The sequence below is a fragment of the Ochlerotatus camptorhynchus genome, unplaced genomic scaffold (assembly GCF_037179485.1).
Source record: "Ochlerotatus camptorhynchus isolate MF236.1 unplaced genomic scaffold, CSIRO-AGI_Acam_v1.1 ptg000032l, whole genome shotgun sequence".
Lineage (NCBI taxonomy): Eukaryota > Metazoa > Arthropoda > Insecta > Diptera > Culicidae > Ochlerotatus > Ochlerotatus camptorhynchus.
The window spans coordinates 267,501-290,201 of record NW_027040523.1 but is presented as its reverse complement, the minus strand read 5'-3'; the positions used below and the strand labels follow the sequence as shown (position 1 = coordinate 290,201).

Sequence of the window (22,701 nt, the reverse complement as noted above, 5' to 3'; positions counted from 1 at the left end):
CGTAGGACCCCGCTGGTGCGTTTTGCACAATTCTCCCCTATCTTGAAATTTGTAAAAAAAAATTTAAAGAGTGGGATTCCCATAAATTGTCATAATTTCTCTAGGTATAATGTATCGTTGTGCTTGCTGAATAGTGGATAAGAACAAGATAAAGAAGAAACTTATGTATTATTTCTTCTAAAAGAGTTGAAGTTCTATTAAAATGACAGGACGATGGTCCAAGATAATCAACAATCTCCATTTCACTGGGTTCCGAAATTTCAATCATTCGTGGGTACATAAATGCGGGGCACAAATTAAAGGATTTAATCATTGGATATATTCATGATTTAATAACACAACACATTCTCGACGCTCGGTGCCACTGGTTGGAGCTCGTGCAGTGCCAGATATACCAATCGTGTTTGCATCCTTTCCCGAATACGGTGCAACGACAGATAGCAAGCGATATTCATTAATTACGAATTTGCATTTCAGCACATATGTTTTGATGAAACTAATCTTTTCTGATACACCCTGATGAAGGAACCGCCACACACATGGCAGCTAGTTGTTGTATCGCTGCGCTGTCTGAGTCGAGAAAGCGCGAGAGAGTATGCTTGTTATGGGAAGTGTGAGGTTTTTTTGCTATAGGATCGGGAAATGTGTACATGCTAATGCTAATATATCTGCAGATATCCTGATTCAGACCAAGTGCAGGCTGCATCTAGCTTGAGTACGAGTGCCACGCTCGAGAGCACGAGCAAGGAATATGAGAACATTTGTGTGTATATCAGCATAATGTGTCAATCGCTATGCTGTTGGAGTAGCTTCCGGCAGGATTGAGGAGTGCCACCAAAGGATACTATAAATAATAAATAAAATAAGCACATTTACGCACATTCATGCACCCGAACGCATACATTTTCGTATATTCTTGATAATGATGGCAAACATTTTAAATGCCATGTCTAAGCTCGCGAAACTTTCTCTGGTTTTCGTTGGTAATGCTTCTTCTGGTCATCGGAGAGATATAGGCCGTCGTCAGAGTTTCCGAAGAGAGGGAGATATGGAAATGGAGGCAAAAAAAAAAACGTTCGTACAACATTGAGCATAGCGCGAGGTCACTCTCGAGCATCTGTACCCTTCTCTTTTGGGTGGTAGGTAGGCGCAGTCGCAATTGATACTATTTTGACCCGCATAGGGTGTTGAAAAAGTTTGAGTGTGCATTCGTAACTCTAAAACAGGGATCGATTCAAGCAGTTTTTCACGAACTTCAGTATACTAAAAAGGATATGGGAAAACACGAATCCTGCAGCATTCTCGGAAGTTGCTTCTGTCAGTCTCGTGTTTATGCTCAACGGTTGCACATGTGGCAGATTCTTGGTCGACGAAAGCAATTTAATTTATTGACACCGCTATCCTGGATTATATGGTTTATCGCGATGTGAGAAGTGCGGGTGGAAGAGCAAATTTATGTTATTTACAACAACAGGATATCTAGCAGTTTATCGATATCAGAAAAGGGTGTGATATTCCACGCGCTTGTGGTGAAAAAGATTTGATAAGATAATATAGAAAAATATATAAGGGAGATCGTTATACGCTCACGTACGTGCATGGAGATGATTTTGTAAAATAAGGAAAGCGTTTTATAAAATTTGTGATGATTACCGAAGTTACATATTTGATGTTAATTTTCAAGTGTTGCTGAAAAGGTGAATAATTTTGGCCAAATATCAAGTGCAGTGCTCTAAAAAGTGAGTCTAGTGTAGAAAATCAAATTCGGATGTTGAAGTTCTCTTTATTGTGGATTTTTGGATAATACAGTTTGATACCGGTGCACCTAAATAAGTAAGTCATTATGTATTTCAATCGTATTTAAATGTGGACACATGTTATGTTCCGCATTACCATTTGCCGACGGAGTTATCTATCTTGAGGCGGACCAAAACAGGTGTTATAGAAAATTCTTCTTGATTGTTGTCGTAATTAATGTGAACATCAAAACTTTTACTTGCTTAGAACTAACTGTATATCTTTTGTAAATAATAGCAAGTTATGGCATATGCACCAGGAATGGCACAATCCCATGTATGTACATAAATGTACCAATTTTTGGCCTTACCCATTTAAATAACATAGACATATGCCAAAACTGGAGAAAATGTTAAGTAGTGCCCTAACTGGTGTTCTTTCCCTATATACGGTACACCCTGGCTCAATCAGTAAAAGCGTACGTACTTTATAAAGCCCAATTGATATGAACAACTTTCTAAATGATAGTTTAGCAGTTCATCTAATAATTACGGTGTCGGAGACGAACCAGCTAAGGGCTGAAAGTCTCCTTAATAAAGATATATAAAAACGTAATTATGGGTGGATCTGGAAAATCCGTAGATTTAGTAGTAAATCAAAAAATCCGCATGTAGCTTGACCACACAAGGCCCCGTTTGTGTTATGAAGAGCATATATGATAAGTGAACATTTTTTTAACCACAGTAGGGTAGGTGTACGTTCCTATTATGGTGTGTTCCAATTATGCACGCAGAAAAAAATATTTTAAACGTAATAATATTTGACGTAAATTTAATAAGAATTTCATTTTGTTTTGGCTGCAAGCATTATTATTTCAACAATCCAGTATCTTTGTTTTTAAAAACCCATGGATTGTTAAATCAAAAAGAAAATCTTTTCGAATTTACAAGAAATTTTATGGTTTTGACGTAAGCTGTCAAATTTGGCAGCTGGGTCAACAAAAAATATATTTGTTTTTAAAAGAGATTCCTTGTTGATTCAATCATATTTATTTTATTAAGCCTTAAAATATACGCAGTAGAAATAAAAATATGTTTATTAATTCAATTTTTAATAATTTGTGATTATTTTTATGTTTTGTTTTCTATTTGTTACCAACAGAATTACAATTAAATTAAAAAAAAACTTTCTTAGGCATAAAATATCTCCGGTTCATGAGTTGATGGGTCGATAGGTAGGGTCCAGGTGTGGGAGCGGCCTTCCTGGCGTTGGGAGCATTGGTAGTCAGTACTGAAAATAAGATCGACGGAAAAAATCAAGGAAAAAAAGAAAAACTGTTTATATTTTTCAACAGCAGCATACTTACTTACCTCTAGAGCTGAATCAAACGAGAAATTTTTTGTTATTGTTTACATTTTTGTCCGGGTTTTCACGAGGGAATGGTTGGTAGTTATTTTTGCATTCATGGCCCGGGGAATTGACACAACAAATAAATGTTAAATTAAAATTAACTATTGTTGGCTTGATAAAAGAATATTGTTATTTTTACAATAGTTGCAGTTGAAGAGTGGCTTATGAAAACAAAAAGAATCTTATTTTGAATTTATTTGAATAAATATTATCGAAACAATAAAATGCAATATAATTTCCACCGGAATTGTTTGTGTAAATACAAATAAAGTTTTTTTTTGGTTCAATGCAAACAATTTTCTGTCCGTGTGGCTTATGGAATTCCAATACATTGTTACTTTTCACCGTGGAAAACTTACATGAAAAATAACTCTGAAAATCTACTATGTAAGGTCAACCAAAATCTAATGGTAATTTATTCATAAAGCAGGAATAAATATTTGTTGCCAGCCCTGTATAGAAGATCGTTAAAATTTTGGCACCAGACAAACATTAACGTATCTTTTGTGCAGGGGACTAGGTCCCATTCCAGCAATAAATTAAAATAATATAGGTACCTCTAGAACTATACAAACCATTGGTTGAGAAATTGTCCCGCTTTCAGATTCCTGTTGTTTTTTCAAGATTATTAGCTTTCATAAAAACATAAAATTATTATAAAAATGCAAATTTAATTTTATGAAAATTTCAATAAAATCCTAATTTCTTTTCCTCCATGACAGACTCATTATTTTGTTTTATATATTAAATCTAACTGGGCGCATATGCTTCACATATAAAAGCTGTGCACCAAAATGCATTACTCAATTTTTAGACGACCAGCCATGACTGTGCGCTTATATGAGAAAAAAATAGACACTCTAGAAATGAAAAAATATTTCTATGCATATTCCTAGTGATAAAACAAATGCTAGAAAATAATACGCCAATTCAAAAAATACTTTCAAAAACTACAGAGAAGTTCTGAGGTCTACAGGAATGTCTAGATCTTTGGGGAAGTTTAAAGATCTTTAAAGGTAATTTCTGAGAACTTCAGGGCAGTTGCATGACCTTCAAGAAAAAGTTGGTGAACTTAGATGAAGATCAGAGAACTTCATTACAGTTCCATTAACTTCAAACCTATTTCAAGAACATAACAAGAACTTTGAGAAACGCCAGAAAACTTCAGGTTCTTAGGAGTTTTAAGTAATGTTCGGAAAGCTTCGCGAGCAGTCCCATCAACATCCGACAAATTGTGGAAATTTTAGGAAAGTTCCGGAAACTTCTGGAAATTTCAGAACCGTAACTATAAAAAATTGCAGGAACTTTACAGCTGTTCCAAGAACAAAACCCAAAAAACTTCAAACAAGTTGGGAGTCCCATAATTGTCAGGAAAATTACGAGAACTGTCATAAGTTGCCGTAAACTTCAGAAAACTTTATGTTAGGTAGATCCATTAATGACAGAACCCCAAGGTTGCAAAGTGCGTGGTGATGCTATGAACAAGCACGCTTCTTAGCAACGGGAAAGGCGTGCTGTATCACAGCATCACCATGCACTTTGCACCCTTGGGGTTTTGTCAGTTAACATCAGATAAATAACTTCATGAAATTCTCAGAACTTCATGAAAATCCCATGAATTTTAAGGAAATTACGAAAACTTCAGGGTTATTTCAAAAGCTACAGGAACGCACCTACTTTGTTGGGAACTGAGAGATTCTCTGCACTTCCACGATAAATCACTTGGGATAAGCAATCCATATTCAATTAGAAAATTCCGGTGAACTAGTACTTTCAAGATCAATAACGGCGGCGGCCAAATCCTCACGGTCATCCGGGATTGTTGGTTCGATTGCCTTTCTTTCAAGAAATTGATTATACCTCTGTATCTCCAAGGTTGTTAGTGGGAAGTGTAAATTAGATCTGGTCCTGGAAAGTAATGTGATCTTTTAAAACATGGTAAGCAAATGTTTTGAGGATGGGACACTATCAACTTAGTAATGTAAATGGACCTGGGATACAATCTGTGATCTTCTGCTGAGTAAGCAAAACATTGCTAAGCAAGTCGCCTACAAAAGATAACCAAATTGGGTACGTGTGTCAGTTATTAACCCTACTCTTCTTTTGCTTAATTACGTCCCCGGCTCTCAAATCAATGTTCTTTGGGCACTTCCACATTTGTTAGCTTTCTAAGCCTATACCATTTTTGCATTAGTATTATTGTGTGGCATGTACAATCATATTCTATGCCCAGAGAAGTCGAGAAATGATTCAACCCGAAATATCATTAGACCGTGCCACAGTGAAGTAAATAAAATAAAAACCTCATCAGAAGTCTTAAAATAAAAATAGACTTTATTTTGTTTTGCACACTTTTATTTTTACATTGCATCGTTTGACAGCTTATAGCTATTCAAAAGTTTTGTTTGGCAATCTCATCAATTTGAGTATTTTTCCAGGTTTTGGTAGATTTACGGCCGTTGAGAGGAATCACAGACAAACCGACGTAATTACCTTTCTTCTCGATCGTCGTACACGCATTTAACGTTTAAATAAAATATTATTAGTTTCGCGAAACCCTCACCACAGCGCTGGCATAAGATCACTTTCACGTTTCTATACATTTTATTGAACTTGTGTGCAACATTGTTTGAGAAATAAAAAGCAAACTATTTTCCGCGAAACGCTCGCGAGAATTTTCCACTTCAACCACATCACGGTCAGTAATCGGTGGGCGTCGCTTATGCGTCTGGTTGTCTAGGTACGGTACAGAGATTGAGCGAGTTGTCCTTTAATGGGCCCTATCTTAGAGCACTAAAATCTAAAGCACTAGTTAGTACCAAAACTAGTTTACTGATTCTAATGGCGGTGGATGGATTGAGCTGTGTTTCTTCAGGGATTTCCATCTCTGCATAAAACAAATTGAAACAGAAACGTGTACAGTGCACGAGTACATACATATCGTACGCCTCCATTGTCACTTGCTTAATCAAATCATCATCCAATAAGTTACTTTAACGGTTCATCGCCTTCATCCTGGAGCACCGATCACATGTCGTTATGTGCAAAGAAGTGGAAAGATTCAATAAATATCAAATTTCGATGTCTAATTGAAATTAATATGTTTGACTTGAATTAATAGTTTGCCGGTCAAGCATATCTGGTTCAGCATCATCCAGAGCAACGAATGCAACTTGTTTAGCCATCGTACTGTTCAGAATGGCTTTTTGAACGAAGTCATATGTGTGCATACTACGCTTGAGTACCTTCTGCTCTGATGAGATTAGCTTTTAATGGAAATTATGGTGCAAAGAGAACGGATTGAATGTTACGATTTGCCACTGGGAATACATTGGAAGGCGAGTGCAGATTATTCTATTTCCGCCCTAAAAGTGTCATAGCTGATATTGTAGAGCTAGAATTAGATGCTGATATGATTGCTAGTCGAGTCTATATGGCACTTGATGCTCGATTTTGGTACCTTCCTTCCAAACAATAAGCAAATATTTTTCACGTAGGGGAAATTACGTCTTTGTCAGTTGTCATACCGTTTCCAGTCAAAGGGATTTCCCATGAGAGCTGATTTTTCTTTTCATGATTATGTATTACATATCTGGGCATCTGTAGACCATAATTTAAAAATTTGGTAAAAATAAACTATTTTCTGGAAATAGGTATAGGAACCAACGAAACCGTAATAACCCTATTGCATGCCGGAAGCCGACTTGAAAATGTTGTTTTTCCAGAGGAAATAGACACAAAACTCCGATTTTGAAGTTAGGTATATGCTTACGCTCTACCATGGTGAACTGAACGTGAGAATAATGAAGTTTATATTTATTGAGCATAATGTGTCAAAATTCAATTCTTGTGAATCAATTTAATATATATATATATATATATATATATAAAGTTTAAACACGAAAAAATCCGGACACGAAAATCTTGTTGGGGTTTAAAAATGCGTTTTATTTTTCATAGTTCAATGTAACAGCTATACATTAGTAGGTATTATGCTTATTGTAAGGCCATTTTTTCAGTCTTCCTTCTTACCATAGGTCATTGCTCGAACTTTTCGAACCCTGTTCCCACTTGTTTGGCTGCCAAATTCCATTTCCGCTTGAAATCCTACAGGTCAATTGCAGTTTCACCCTTTTTCTGCAGTATGTGCTTCACATTTTTTTCGGGAGTTTATTTATTTTCGTCAACCAACGTAGACTAGTACATATTCGAATACAGTTTTGTTTTCTTAAATTTATTTATTTATTTCGTCAACTTTGGACAAAAGGTTAAAAGTATAATTTTGTCTTTAATAAAAATTAAGCAGTGTCAGCTTTCCTATTTTTTATGAGTTATAATGCCTTATGGAGTAAAAATATTGTTTTAGTTTATGCCGAGACATTGTAAAGTCAATGGTTTCGCAGTATTGATTGTAAGAGGCCATCAGGCGGTTTAATGGCCCATATTTTGCATTATTTGTGCGATGATGTTTTATGGCAAATAAATTTCGATTTCGGAGTTGCCGAGTAGGTGCATGGAAATTTAATTTTGATAAAAGTTCTGTGGAGTCAATGCGCTGCGAAACGATATCGTTTACAAATGAAACCATTGCATATTCACGACGCTCTTTTAATGTTTGTATGTTTATAAGCATGCAGCGTGCTTCATATGATTGAAGAGGAAATGATGTCCAACCTAATTTACGAAGAGCGTATAATAGAAATTGTTTTTGTACGGATTCTAATCTTTCTTCGTGCGTGATTGAAAAAGGGGACCATGCAATGCTGCAATATTCCAGTATTGACCTCACATAGACAATATATAGTGTTTTAATTGTGTATGTGTCCTGAAAGTTATAGCAAAAGCACTTGATAATGCCTAGCATGTTATTTGCTCTGTGAATAATTGTGTTGTAATGGTCTTTGAAAATTAGTTTAGAGTCTAAGATAATTCCTAAATCCCTAACTCTTTCACATTTTTCTACATTTTGATGTCCTAGTGCAATTGAGATATTTGAAGTTGTTCTTTTCCTGCTAATTGATATTAAGTTGCATTTTTTTACATTCAATTCTAGTAGACTTTTTTTTCACGATATGTAGAATATGTGTATTTCATTCCGGAATATATTGATGTCTTCTTCATTTCTTATTTCCTAAAAGAGCTTCATGTCGTCGGCATAAATAAGCAATTTAAGTTTTTTGGGAATGAAAGAAATGTCGTTTACGTATAGAATAAAAAGAAGAGGTCCCAAATGAGAGCCTTGGGGGACGCCTGAAGTGACTTGAATTGGACTCGATTTCTTTCCGTTGAATTTAATTATTTGTTGGCGGTTAGTTAAATATGATTCAAGCCATTTTAGGAGCCCTGACTCAATTCCAGTTTTTTGCAATTTAAAAAGTAGCATTGGTATGTCTATGCGGTCAAATGCCTTGCTAAAATCTGTATAGAGAGCTTCTACGTGGTTTCCATTATCCATTACATTCAATGAATAGTCTATAAATTCAAGTAAATTTGTCGAGGTCGGTTTTTCGTTGACGATTGCCTCGAAAAGTTTAGGAATGCAAGAGATAATGGCTATAACACGATAATTACGTACGTCAGATTTTCGGCCAGATTTAAAGATAGGCACTAGGAATGAACTTTTCCAAGTTTTTGGGAAGGTTTCAGATTCCAGGGACATATTAAAAATCCAGAACAATGGAGCAGTGAGTTCCATTGCTAGACATTTAATAAATACTGGAAGAATTCCGTCAGGTCCAGGACCTTTTGAGGCGTCAAAATTTTTTAAAGCCTGCAAAATATCGTGCACTTTAAGTTGATTGAGGCCAATGTCCCTTGAAAATTCTGGAAAAAATGCAAAATAATCTTGAAAAATTTTTGCAAATAGATTGCAGTTTTTTTCCGAGCTATCATCGACATTTTCGTCAAGATGCATTATTGAAGGAAAATTGTCAGATTTTAATTTGGTTTTTACATAATTAAAGAAGTTCTTTGGACAGGACTTTATTTTATGTTCTGTTTTTGCATTATATTCTTCAAATGTAGTACTGATAGCTAAATTCAATTGATTGCATATATCCAAATAAATTAATAAATTTTTACTACTATTGTGTTTTTTATAAATTTTATGTGCTTTTTGCTTCCGATTTTTCAAGTTTTTTATTTGTCTGTTATACCAGACTGGATTTTGTGTGTTTCTGTTGCGTCTTTTTTTCTTCAAATGAATTTCTTCCAAAATTATTTCTGTTAAAATTTTATTTAAACGCTTCATTTTTCCACAGTGGATTAAATGATTCGGTCACACAGAAATCTTCATAAATATTCGTTAGTAAAAAGTCCAAACAGCAATTTTGTTGGTTTTTTATGTGGTTAATTTGGTTCAGTCCTAAATTAGCAGTTTTGTCAAAAATGAACTGCAATATTTCATTATCCCCAACGACTGGGAGTAAGAAACATTCAGTTTCAGAGTCCAGAATGAAGTCAGCATGGCGTTGATTAAAGTCTCCATAGATGTGAAGTTTAACCTCAGGAGGAAGCTCAGATAGAATTTGTTTAGCACTTTGGAAGAAGGCTTCATAAGTGCTTTTATGAGCATGGTCTGGTGGAAAATACACTGAGGCGAACACGTGCGTTTCACCGGCTATGTGTGATTTCACCCAAATATGCTCAAATTCTGTAAGTTTTGGTGTAAAGATGAGTTCTGAGTTAAAATTGGCCGAAAGAGCTATAAGGACTCCACCGCCTGACTTCTTCTGAGTTGCATGAAAATTTCTGTCGTCTCTGAATACATTAAAGGCATTTCCAAAGATTTCTTCACTTTTCACGCTTTCGTCCCAGCTTGTTTCAGTTGCCAGAATGACCGAAAAGGATGAGCATAATAAATGTTGATAGATTTCCTTCATTTTAGCTGGGCTTTTCATGCGATTGAAATGTTGACAGTAAATCAAAATTTCAGTCGCATCCTGTTCATGTGAAGAAATTGTTGGAAGTACGTCGGTTGATAAAATATTTTCATTATTATTATTATTTGCACTTACATTTCTATTTTCTTCTGAAAGTGTCCGAACGAAGAGTGTTGTCGTGTGATGAAAAGGTTCCTTCCGAAGTGTGCGTCAACGTCGATGAACATTTTGGGTGCTGCAGAATTTATATGCGGCTTCCCGTGTGTGCTGCAGTCGTTGTGTGCGTTCACAAGATAAGAACGCACGGTGTGATTCCAGGTCTGCCAGGGCGTCAATGCGTGGTATTCCAAGTTCTTCGTGGACGTCCAGGAAAATTTCGCGCAAAAGTTGTGTGTCCGTTGGTAATCCTTCGGCTGCTAGCATTAAAGTTGAACTTGTTTTCGTTATTCCGCGGACACATACTGAAGGTGGTTGGTTATGCAGGAAAGACAGATAGGTTCGCACAGTATCCATGATTTTAGGGTACCGCAGGCGTGCCTTCAAAAAGCGTCTGTCGCCGGCTGCAGATTGTTCCGTAAGCCTTACGACAGGAGGGCGCATAGGGTCTAGGAGTGGTGGGTCAGGTTTTTCTGTGCGGTAAGGGTTAATAGTTTCCCCTTTACCAGTATTGCTCAATTGGCCTTAGTTCCGGAGTATTGGCCGGATTCATCTAATTGGGAACCACTGTGACGCCATTTTTGCTGTACCACTGTTTGGTGGAATCTGAGTAGTGGCAGCTTGCCAATTCCAGCCAGAATAGGAAATCCACCTCATGCTGCTCCAGAAAAGGCAATAGTCTCTTCAGGAGGCACTCCTCCTGGTAAATTTGCTGGTTCATGGTCCCAAAAGGAACGGGACGCTTCGCTTTTCAGTCCACAACTGCAGATTGCCAGATAAGGAACTTTTAGGGGAACGATTTTTTTTATTTTACATTCTTCCGGGTCACTCTTTTGGTCAACCGAGGTATAACATTCTTGCTCAGGAATTTGATCGAAAACTGCCAGTAGCGGATACACCGAGATTTTCGTTTCGAGCATGCAGGATCGAATCGTGACGTGCTTGCTTCGGTGAAGTAATCAAATGAACTTATCCTGACAACCAATGCCTACTGTGATTCTATACACTCTTAGCCATGCTTGGCTTACACAGTTGTACACACTAGAGTCGGTGTATAATGAGTGACGCCAAGAGTGAAGCCAAGTCTACCTATTGAACTGTCAAATCGGCTACCTATCGTGCAAAGTAAACAAACATTACGATGCTATGAGAGGTCAACGAAAGGTATTGCAATAAAATATAAAATATAATCGAAGAAATGATCATAATCACGCAGTGAGCATTAAATTGTCATGGGATACGTTTGGTAATGATCAGTCTCGGACTTTAAGAGTGAAAATTCATTGGTATTGATTCAAATGTTAAGAATTATCTACTTTTTGCATATCTATAGTAAGCTATGATCCTAATCTACCAATTACTTTTAAGAGTACCAAATTTCAACAACTGAGTAAAAAGTTATTAACAAATGAGTATTTGGTGTGTACAACTGTGTATGCCAAACATGCTAGCTTGATTCAGTGAAATTTTGAAAAAAATTACTCAAAAAATGCTTTAATGGCAGTGTTTTTAATGTGTCCGGATTTTTTCGTACTCAACCCAACTGATCCCTAACGATTTGGTGCGAATGTACCTGTACCCAGCGCTGGGATTAGTGAGTGATATGTTTTTTTTTCTATGCGCATATGTGTACTCATCATTTTTTTTGTGAAAATCTTTGGGATGGTTTCATCTGTATTTCTCTATTTGCAATCGTGTTCATATGTTTTATCAACATTATTGTATATTGTCAAAACACATATATTTGGAAATTTAGTAGAACTGCATAGAATAGTCTTTGTCAAGCTTCCGTTCGTGCCCCTAGACACAGACCCTTCTACTTTGTTTTTAAAAATGAAGCACTCTATCCAAAATTCAATGTCTAATTTCGAATAAAATAAATTTTAATCACGGTCGATGGTCACTCATTAGTTTTATTTAGAACTTAAAAGTATGGAAATTTGCAAACTAAATTTTTAGATTAAGGAAAGCTCAGGGGATGCGCAGAAGATTTGAAGTTATTTAATATATATGTTTTTTCCTTGATTTGTTTTCCGTCGATCTTGTTTTCCGTGCTGAGCACCAATGCTACCGACACCAGGGAGGCAGCTACCACACATGGACCCTACCTATCGACCCATCAACTCATGAACCGGGGACCAACGGCTTAATTTCCCCTCAGAAAAGCGCGATCAGAGATGTTATGCCTCAGAAAATCCCGGCGGCGTTGACTGGGATTGAAGAACCCAGGCTTACTGGGGTGAGAAGTAATCACGCTTACAACTACACCACCGGCGCCGCTCTTTAAGATATTTATTTCAAAGAAACACAATTGGAATACATTAATTTATAAAATACCACAAAATCATTGATTGTAGGTCATCAATTTATGCATATAATTCCGACATATTTTAAGTTATGAATACAACTAGTGGGTGGTAAACATCATTTAAAAAAAATAGGCATCCTAATGTACTTAAGATTAGCTGGACTCTTGAACGAGTTTGAGTTAAACAATGATGTTTATTAACACCTACAACTGAATAACTCTCAGAAAAGATATAATTTGATTTACGTTTTTCCGTAACACTAGCTATAATTTGGAAGGTGTTTCCCAAAGTGATTTTTTGCCAATCTAATGGATATCAGTTTATTCTATCTAAAATCATTAAATACTTGGCTTCCTATGTTTCTGTTACTATGTGAACGTGAGTTTGTCTTAAGCCTTTGTTTCACTCTTGTACAGTCATGCATATTACAAATAACGCAAATTCATAGGAATTAATTAACCATATGCGAAAGTATACAATAAAACTGGCCATATGTAGGTAACAGTTTTCGTTCTGATGCAACTCATCATCATTTCGAACCACGGGTGTGTTTCCTTCGTGGATGAATAGAGAAAAGGATAGCTAAAAATATCAAGATAGCTAAAAATATGACGATAAAAAGAGTTTTGAACTTTTTTTTTGCCTCGGAAACTGTCTAACCTTTCATCTGCCGTTAATCCTTGTAAACATCTTCGACAAAAAGTTTAATTGCTTTTTAATGGGATACGACAGAGGCAAAGTCATGTGGAAAGATTTATTAACTGAAAAGGCAATGTTTTGGCGAGATGGACCGTCACACGGTCTAAGCCAGGGAAAAGAGGAGCAGCAAAAAAAAAAAAAAAAGGCAATGTTTACGTTAGGTTGAGTGCTCCCGTTTACATTATTTGGAGGTGGCATAAGATAAAAGCGGCGGAAGTGAAATAACTTTAAACGGGTGAGACCAGCGAAGTATCAAGATATTTTTCTGTAGGAGGTTAGCTTCCGCATGCGGAGCCGTTTTTGGTTTAGATGATTCAATACGTCGTTCAACTCAATTGAACTGCAAAATGAATCACCAGACAGTTGGTCTATGTCCAAGTTTTTGTATTCACTTTCAAGTCACGTTTAACGTTGATCACCAGATCGGGGTGAGCTGAATTCAACTCATCTGCCTCATCTAAACTCGGCCTGTCGTCCAAGCTATTTACAATATACGGAAACGCCCTATTTGGGGACACATTCTACACTTACGTTAAAACGCTGGTACCTACCGTTTTTAATTTAGGTCTTGAACTCATTTGTGGCATTTTGTTTGTTTTTTTGGTTTGTAACTTCTCCAGTAGCCCAACTCCTCTTGTTGATAAACAGCTTTTTTCTGTCCATCGAGGTCTCACACATTGCAGAAAACCAAGCGAGAGGAGGAGCTTGTAAATTTAGTTTATGGTGTTATAGCATTATAACCAATAAATTGTAGTGGCAAAATTATAATTCCAAAAACAAAGGTTGATCATGGGTCACTGGTCACGAACACTGGTCATTGGCGTGATATATTTGTAACTTTCTACCTAGACTAATATTTGGCTTGCTATCAATGATGTTCTCGTCAATGGTAGGAAAACCATATTCTAGAGCAAATGCGTTTGGTTCGTCCTAAAGATGTTTTGAAAAGTACAAGATACGTCATTTGTATGATCATTTCATCTCGTTTGGGAAAACCTACACTTTTTCAGTTGAATTAATTTGTATAGAAATAGTGAAGAAAATATCAACTATTGTAAAGCCAATTTTCGAATCTTTTCTTATTTTGTTATGGTATTATGAAAGTGAGATGTACATTTATGCAACTGTTATAGATCAAACCCATAAATTATCATCTTGGAGGATGAAAAAATCTGGGGAGAAGAGAGAATACATTTTCATTACATGATACATTTATTAAACATGTTTCTCTAATTTTTATTTAAAAATAAATTTTGTGTTACTTGGGATTTGGTAAGTGCGTTCAATTTGTTTTCCTATAATAATTGAGCGGCTATGTTGCGTGACGTTGAGCGATGATATAATATTTCTTAAAAAAAAAAAAAATTAAGTTATACAGCTTTACCGAAGATCATATGTCTCTATTTAAAAAAATATGCATGTGCCTTTTTAATATCAATGTAATTAATTTGAGAAACACCCTAATTTTGAAAATTGTCAAAAGAAGGAGGATTTTAAGCAGTGTGACAAGTTCATTGATATTGGAAGCTGCATCCATTGTTAAAAGTTATGAATTTTTTTTAAATTAATTTTAATTCATATTGTTTGATGATTCAAATATTGAAATAACCATCCTGTCGCAATTTGACCATATCAATCAAATCTTAAAAAAGAAAACTAATGCACTTTCCAACAAGATAAAATCATCAAATTACAAAAAAAAAACAGAGAAAAGTGTGAGTTAAGTTTGATCGACTAGTTAATAAAATTACATCTACACACCCGATCATAGGTTTTGGGTCACCCTCAGAAAAACATGCAAATGTTTTTTTATCACATCTCTGCCATTTAAATCATTTAAAGGTCATTTGAAAGGTATTGAATGAAACTTACTTTGATGGTATTTTGCTACATATTTGTTTCAAAATTTTTATACTAAAACTTCAACTAGAGTTGCCACATTTTCCAAAATTCACATGTTTGTATTTCCCAGAATTGCTCGGCCAAATTTTGAAATAAAAGTGGTCGTAGAACCCTTATTCTATACCCATCCAGGAACTATAGTGAAAATTTTGTGGAAACATTTTGGAAATATTATAGCTGAATAAAATAGTTATTCAAGTCATTTATCATAAGTTTGGAGTAACCCCACAGTACGGTGTATCTATCGCACAAATGATTTTTGTTCATTTTTATGCCATGTATTGTAAAAATTTTGATATTTGGTATGTGGTTCAACATATTTATTCATTTTTCATACTAAAATTTCAGTTTTTGGACATACAATGGCAGAGATATGAGCAACATATATTTGCATGTTTTTTTTGGGGGCGACCCCAAACTTTTGAACGGATGTGAACAATTAAAATAATTTACAGATCTTAGATAACTCTGAATCAATTCAATTCCATTGAAAGTGACAACCGCAGTTTACTCATTGCCTACCTGCGATTGCAAGATGCAATACGAAAAAGAAAAAAACGAAGAGATCTGCAACTAAACTGTGATTCCTTAAACTATTTGTGGATCAGATAATTCACAGTTTCCCTTGAGTTCTTTGGTTGTTCGAATTTGCTGATTTCTAGTATCAAGTAGTTAATTAGTAAATTCACCGCAGTAGTTAACACACACTTAAAAGACATACTGTGCTCTTGCTGCTTTTACGCTACACTTTCATCAATTCTCAGCTACCACAGAATCGACTTCCAGGTGTCATTCACAGTTGAAATTACATCGTGGGCTATGCCACTTTATTTCAGGTTTCATCGCACTTACCGAGGAGAAGCCTTTAGGTTATGTAAAATGTTTTGTGTTTAGTTGAACGAATATGGTTGGGTGAGCTTGAGAGGTAACAAACATTTCTCGCAATCGGAAAAGCAATTACCTAAAGCAAAATTCACGTATAAAAGGGGGGAAGTTTAACAGGGTTTTTCAAAAGGAAATTAAAAGCATCGCTATATAAAATGAAAGTTGCGTGAGTAGAACATCATATTTACGCTTTTTTATGGGTTGCAGACGAATATCGATCGAAATGCCGTATTTTTCTCCAAAATGGTGCGGTTACGTTGGCCTTGCAAGATACTCTTTAGAGTAAATATTCTAATTACCGCAGCTTCCCTGCTGCGTGGTAAGTGAAATTGTAAATAAATAAATAAATAAACAATTCACATTATTTATAGCCAACGGTTACACAGATTCAACAGAACCCAATTCCCCATACCAAATTTTTAAAAATTGTGAATAATTCTTACATATTCTAAACATTTTCAATTTGTACCTGTTACATAATGTATGTGTTCAAAATGATTATACTTATAACTTAACGAGCTTTTCGTAGTAGTCACTTTCCCCAAACATATTTTAAAATTGTTTAAAATTTGATAACGGTGAACGATCCAGAAATTGTTCATTCTATCTAACTCGATATTAAACGGACCAGTTAGGCAGGTAAATTTTGGATACTTATATAGGATAAAGTGAGCCTGGATTTGTATTGAGTTAGAGAGAATATCGAGTAAGGGAGAGTTCACTGTATACATTATCCGATTTATGTCCCGATAGCCGGTTTTATGTTTTTACTCACATAGACTTTTTTATTATTTTTTATTATGACACATTTTAATAACTTCTTGGATATTCAACTAAAACGTATCAAACTTGCACAGCTCAAAGCTTTGAACAAGTTGAATCAATTATAATCATTGTATTGGTGCTGGACTATAGACTAAGGACTAAGATCCGAATATATCGGCGCCGTGCGTTACAACAAAATGTAAAGGATAAGGCGATAAAGCGTAGGAAAGCCAATAAAAAAAATAAACAGTGCAACAATTGCCCTAGCCAAACCACCCCTAACAATACAGCCAATAACAGTAGCAACAATGTCAACAGAAATTACAACATGCCAACATGCAGCTATAACGACAACAACCGTATTGGCCATCAAGCAGTCACTAGCATTCTTCCTTTGGATAAGGATCTTCTTGCTGCGGTAAAGGTGACTTTCTCTGGGCCTCCAGTCCAATACCAACGTGGTATCAGGTTTCAACGTGGTGAAATTCTAAATTCACACCCGGACCATCAATTCCCGCAGGCAAACTCTAATCACACTCCAATGGCAGCGCGCTGAGAAATTCTTTCTCTCCTGCACTGTTCATCTTATTCCTGTGATTCACAGGCTGTGAACGTTCGTGTTTTTGACCAACTTGACGCTCTCTTCAGAGGCAGACCATAGCGAACCGGATGTGGCTAGTAATGAATCCATTGTTTTAAATAATATTGTCCAATCTGATGATCTTCCAAAAACTTCCTCAGAAACACATTCTACTGAAATTCTGGTTTATTGTTAGAATTTCAATAGCATGAAGAGCGCATCAAAAATGAGTGAAATTTACAAGAATATATTGAGCTCTTCTTTTTCGGTTATAATGGGAACTGAAACAAGTTGGGATGATTCCATTATAAGTGAGGAAATTTTTGGTAGTGATTATAATGTTTTCACCGCGATTTAGTTTTAACTCGTAGAATCAGGTGGTGGAGTTCTTATCGCAATTTCATCAAATTTTAATTCGGAAGTCATTGTCGCATCGAAATCTAAAGAATTTGATCATGTGAGGGTGAAAACAAATATACCTGGTGAAACTCATATCTTCACCACAGTGTATTTTCCACTAGATTATGCTTGTAAGACCTCTTATCGTTGGTGAAAATGAGACATATTTTTGAGAAAATTGCTTTCTTAGGCCAAAACCATTTTTTTTCTTGATTAGTTTTCCGTACTGAGAACCAATACTACCGACTCCAAGGAGGCAGCTCCCACACCTGGACCCTAGCTATCGACCCATCAATTCATGAACCGCGGACCAACGGTTTTACTTCCCGTGATCAGAGATGTTATGCATCAGAACATCCCGGCGACGCCGACTGGGATTCAACCCAGGCCTGCTGGGGTGAGAGGCAATCACGTTTACCACTACACCACCGGCGCCGCTGGTCACCTTATATGAAAAGGCATGAAAAACGATTAGAGTCAATCCAACAGCAGTTTTTGTTATATGCACTACGTAAATTGGGATGGACAGCATTTCCTCTGCCATCTTATGAATCACGTTGCTGGTTAATCAAAATTCAGGCAGTAAATGAGCGTCCGGATTATGCTATGGTCTCTTCCGTGAACAATATCGCTTCGCAACGCATTGACTTAGCTTATTTATTATCAAGAATTAATTTTTATGTACCTTCTCGTGAATTGCGTAATCGAAATTTATTCGCGGTAGATCGCCACCGCACTAACTACGCAAAATATGGACCGATAAGTCACATGATAACTGTGTATAATCTACACTGTGGAATGATAGACCTATATATGTCTCCGCTAAAATTGAAAACATATTTCCAAGCATTGCGAAACCATAGATTATAAGTTATAATGCTATTAGAAAGTATACATTTTTTGATTGACGAATAAATAAATATTCTCAATATTCCTCCATCGAATACTGGTACAGGTATTTCAGGGAACACAGGTAGTAAACGGATTAAGCAATTTTCTGATTATCTGATTTATTCACTCAAGTGTCATGACGAAGTAGTGCTGTACCCTATGTGCACTCGAAGATTTTTAATTGTATTTACTTATCAAAAATTATTTGCCATCAGCAATGGGACAATCTTGCTGAATCAATTTTCAAAAAGGATGTACCAATGACAATTGATTTTGAGGGGGTTATACGTGACTATTCTGTGCTTGAGGTTCGGCATGCACATGTTTATTTTTTTTTTTGATAAACAAAAATGAGCGAGTAATAGTTTCCAAATGTAATTGATAACAATCACGAAGGGTGAAAAAGAGAGGGAGGGTGATCGAACATATCCACATCGGGTGTTATTGTCCCACTCGATACCACAGTCTTTGAGCAGGTTAACGGTAATAGATCACCTTTTCGTGGTTTGATACTGGTATAAGATCTACTACATCGAACTCTGGCCCTAAGTTCTTGTTGTTATAAGCCACGGTTTTGAGATAGGAAACATGAAAAGATTCGGTTCAGGGTTCTGCTGCATGGTCAAATATCAGTATCATTACTTGTTTTTGACGCTAAGAGGACTTATTTTGATTGGTGAGAAGGCGCTTATTTGGAGAGGTCCCAGAATGTCTCAACTGATTTGGAACATCACAATTGAATAAGGATTCATGTAAGACTTATTTTGATTGATGAGAGGGTGTATATATGGAAAGGTCCCAGAACGCTTCGATTGATGCGGAACATCATAATTGAATGAGGCTTCTTGTGAGAGGAGTAAAACTGTATCAGAAATGAATATCTAATCACTTATCCATACACACCAAAAAATTCTGAATTTTACTGGCGATGTAAACATCCATGCATGCAATCATTCATACATGTAAATTTCCATTTCACGTAAACTAGCAGCTTGCAAGAAATGTTGCAAACAAAAGTGGACAGTTGCATACAATATATGGAATAGTGCATGACATGTCTCATAAGTTTACACGATCTATAATCTAAACTTGTATGATATATGACGCTCCATTTATGTGCATCATAGTAACGGAAATTTACACTACTTTTTTTAGCTGTGTAGTCATCATGCAATAAACAAAGCCCAAGCAAGAAAAATGTGCCATAGCAGTTTATATAACCTTTGTATTACTTGTTTTGGTTGTACAGAAGTTTACTCAACATAATTCTATGAATTTGTGTTACTTGGGAGGACACAGATGTATCTGATACGCCGACGATGGACGGCCGTCATAAATTGACTGAGAAGCAGCAGGTGAACAAGCTGGGCCCTGTTTGAAGAGTACAAGTTGTCCATGACGCATTACGCAACGTACAAGAAACTGAAGGAATACCCCTGGTGTAACCGGAAGCGGGCAGTGCTACAATAACAACTTATTGGTTTGATATTTTTTGGCGAAACAATTTGGGCCTTTTGACTTGTTTGGGACGTTTTTGGCGTTTTATAATTATTTTGACGTTTCCAGATTATTATGAGAAATGTCGTTTTTAAGATTATTATAAGAGTTTCAGGCCGTTTCAAAGATTTTAAGTCCATTTTGGCGTTGTCAAAGCTGTCTGCCCTAGGCCATTTTTGTGTTTTAAGGCCAAATACGTAGAAATTATTATTTTTACACGAGGCTTAATTCAGTTTTGACGTAAATCATGGAGCGTAAACAAACATAGCATGTAAAATTAAGTGTCCTGAAACTGAAATATATGCGACTCGACAAAAAGTGCGTTTGATTGAAGTGATTTTCTCGTCCTTTTCAACTGATTGTTATGTCAAAAGGGCCGCTTGCATGTGCCGGTCTCAGGGCACTGAAATTTACATGTCTTTTTCGTAGTGTGCATTTAAGACTAGTTGAGCTATTTTATCGGAGATGAACCTGCATCTGGCTGAAAATCTCCATTTTGGCGTTGAAAGTTGACCCAGAGTTGGGATTTTTTATCCAGTTCATCATTTTGAGATGCTGTTCTAATTAGTTTTACAACTTATTTGTTGTTTTGAGACTACTCATGCGTTTCGACGATTCCTTAAGGGGTTCAGATCATTTTCGCGCATTTAAGGCGAACTGGTTTGACGCTTAAGCAAAATTTTGTGGTTTTAGTTATTTTATTTTGGAATTTGTATGCACTATTTATGAGTTTTTATGCCGTTTCAATTCTATTTTGTTTTTGAAGTTCACGCAATCATCTTTTTTTTTGCCTTTTAAAGACATTTTGGTTTTTTGTGTGTTCATTTTGTCATTACATAATCTTTATTCAATATTGGTGGGTCGCGAGGATAAAATCGACAAGTTCATTGAAGCATGCGGTCTTTCACATGTAGAGTCCTGCATAATGAAGATAAACCCGTGAGGCAAGGATGTATGCTATCACCAATACTGTTCCGCAACGTAATCGATGAAATATCTGAAATGCTAGCCGACTTTGATTTGACTGATGAAGTTGCTCTATTAGTATAATAGCACTCGATGACCTAACCAAACACTCCTTTTCGAAGCGTCTCACTATCAATGTCAATAAGATAGAAAAACCAAAGACCGATCGACGTCAACACGGATAACTATTCCAACGTTACGATAGCTGGGCAATCTTCCTTTGGTGTATGTCGATAATTGACTATCTCGTTTCAAATTTTTAGTAAATATGTTAAAACATAGAGTAGATGTTCCATTTTTTTTTACCATATCCTACGCAAATAGAACCAGGACAATTTCGTGTTGTAATCGGTAGTAATTCGAAGATTTGCTTTTCAGTCACGGTTGCGTTGAAAACGTAAGTAAAATTGAGTTATGTTGATAGCACATAGACTGCGGTATGTCGGATTATTGTTCTCAGAACTTTTAGTACGTCAACAGCCGAATTCCTTACATTCAATTACATTAAAGTAACGTAATTTCTGTAGTGAATCCACTTACAAAAAGAAACGATGGAATACTGGATCTGTAAAGAGGCAATATTTACTGTTTAACAACGCTCTTGGTCTGCTCTCGACCAATTTGAAAATTACCTTTTACTGAATGAGGACAATGTCTAAAAAGTTGTGGCGTAATTTGAAAACAAATTTTTCTTCCACACTTACATCGATCGCGAAGTGTGCATACTTTTCTAAAATTGAGTCAAAAAGAGCTTGAATAATCATCAAAGTAAGACCCAAATAGTTATGGAACATGGCAGCAATGTGGTGCTTTCCTTAAGATGGCTGCCGTTTTTAAGTTCCAATGTTGACAATCATAACCTCATCACCTTTGAAAGGAGAGGGCTATGTCGCTCAAGGCAATAGATCATTGTTACGTTACACGCTGCATTTGTACATAGGGCGCATTTAATCACGCATTTTGTTCGACATAGATAAAGTGCATCTTTATCGTTGAGATATTATTTTTTACTGTGTGCTCCATTTAAGCACCAGATACCATAACAGGTTCATGCAAAAATTGGTAAATTTTTCAGGAAGTGCTGCCATACCGAGTACACCGCCTTTATTGATCTATTGATCATGTAGCTTTATCGCTATATTTATCAATACCCTGTTCTATGTGCAAGCACACTCAAACAAACTTCTGTAGCAATTGTCCATGGTCTTCATTCTGATTGGCTTGTTGTCGCCTCGTGGGACAGTTGAATTTATAGAGCTTTTGACCAGTTCCACATTCTTTCTCTGATTATATTATTGATAGTCACTCTCTTTCTTGCTTGTCATATAGGTATAAAACTGTGGTTGAATTTATATCAGCCCAATGCGCAATCTGGAACAGCAACATGAGGGCCCTAATCTGAAAGTATAATGGCAAAACTTTTGCTTCTGGAAAAAGTAACTTTCCAAGAGCCACAAATTCGAATTGGTAAAATCCAAATCAAGGGATAAGTATTGGATACAACATTCTGTCAGCCTTAAGCTTTTAAAGCTTTGCGCGTTAGAGCAATCGTTTTACGTTTAGAACGGTATGTTTTATGTATGAATATGAACTGCATTTTTTCAGATTGTTTTGGCTTCTTGAC

General features: G+C 36.1%; 1 protein-coding gene across 1 annotated transcript in view; it reads left to right on the top strand.

Moving 5' to 3' along the window:
• Nucleotides 1-1,341: 1,341 nt before the first annotated feature.
• LOC135708712 (TWiK family of potassium channels protein 7) overlaps nt 1,342-22,701 on the top strand; it is a 287,460-nt gene continuing 266,100 nt past the window's right edge. Inside the window, exon 1 of the mRNA XM_065230819.1 lies at nt 1,342-1,833. The gene's annotated coding sequence lies outside the window, so the exon portion shown is untranslated. The remainder of the gene's footprint in view (nt 1,834-22,701) is intronic.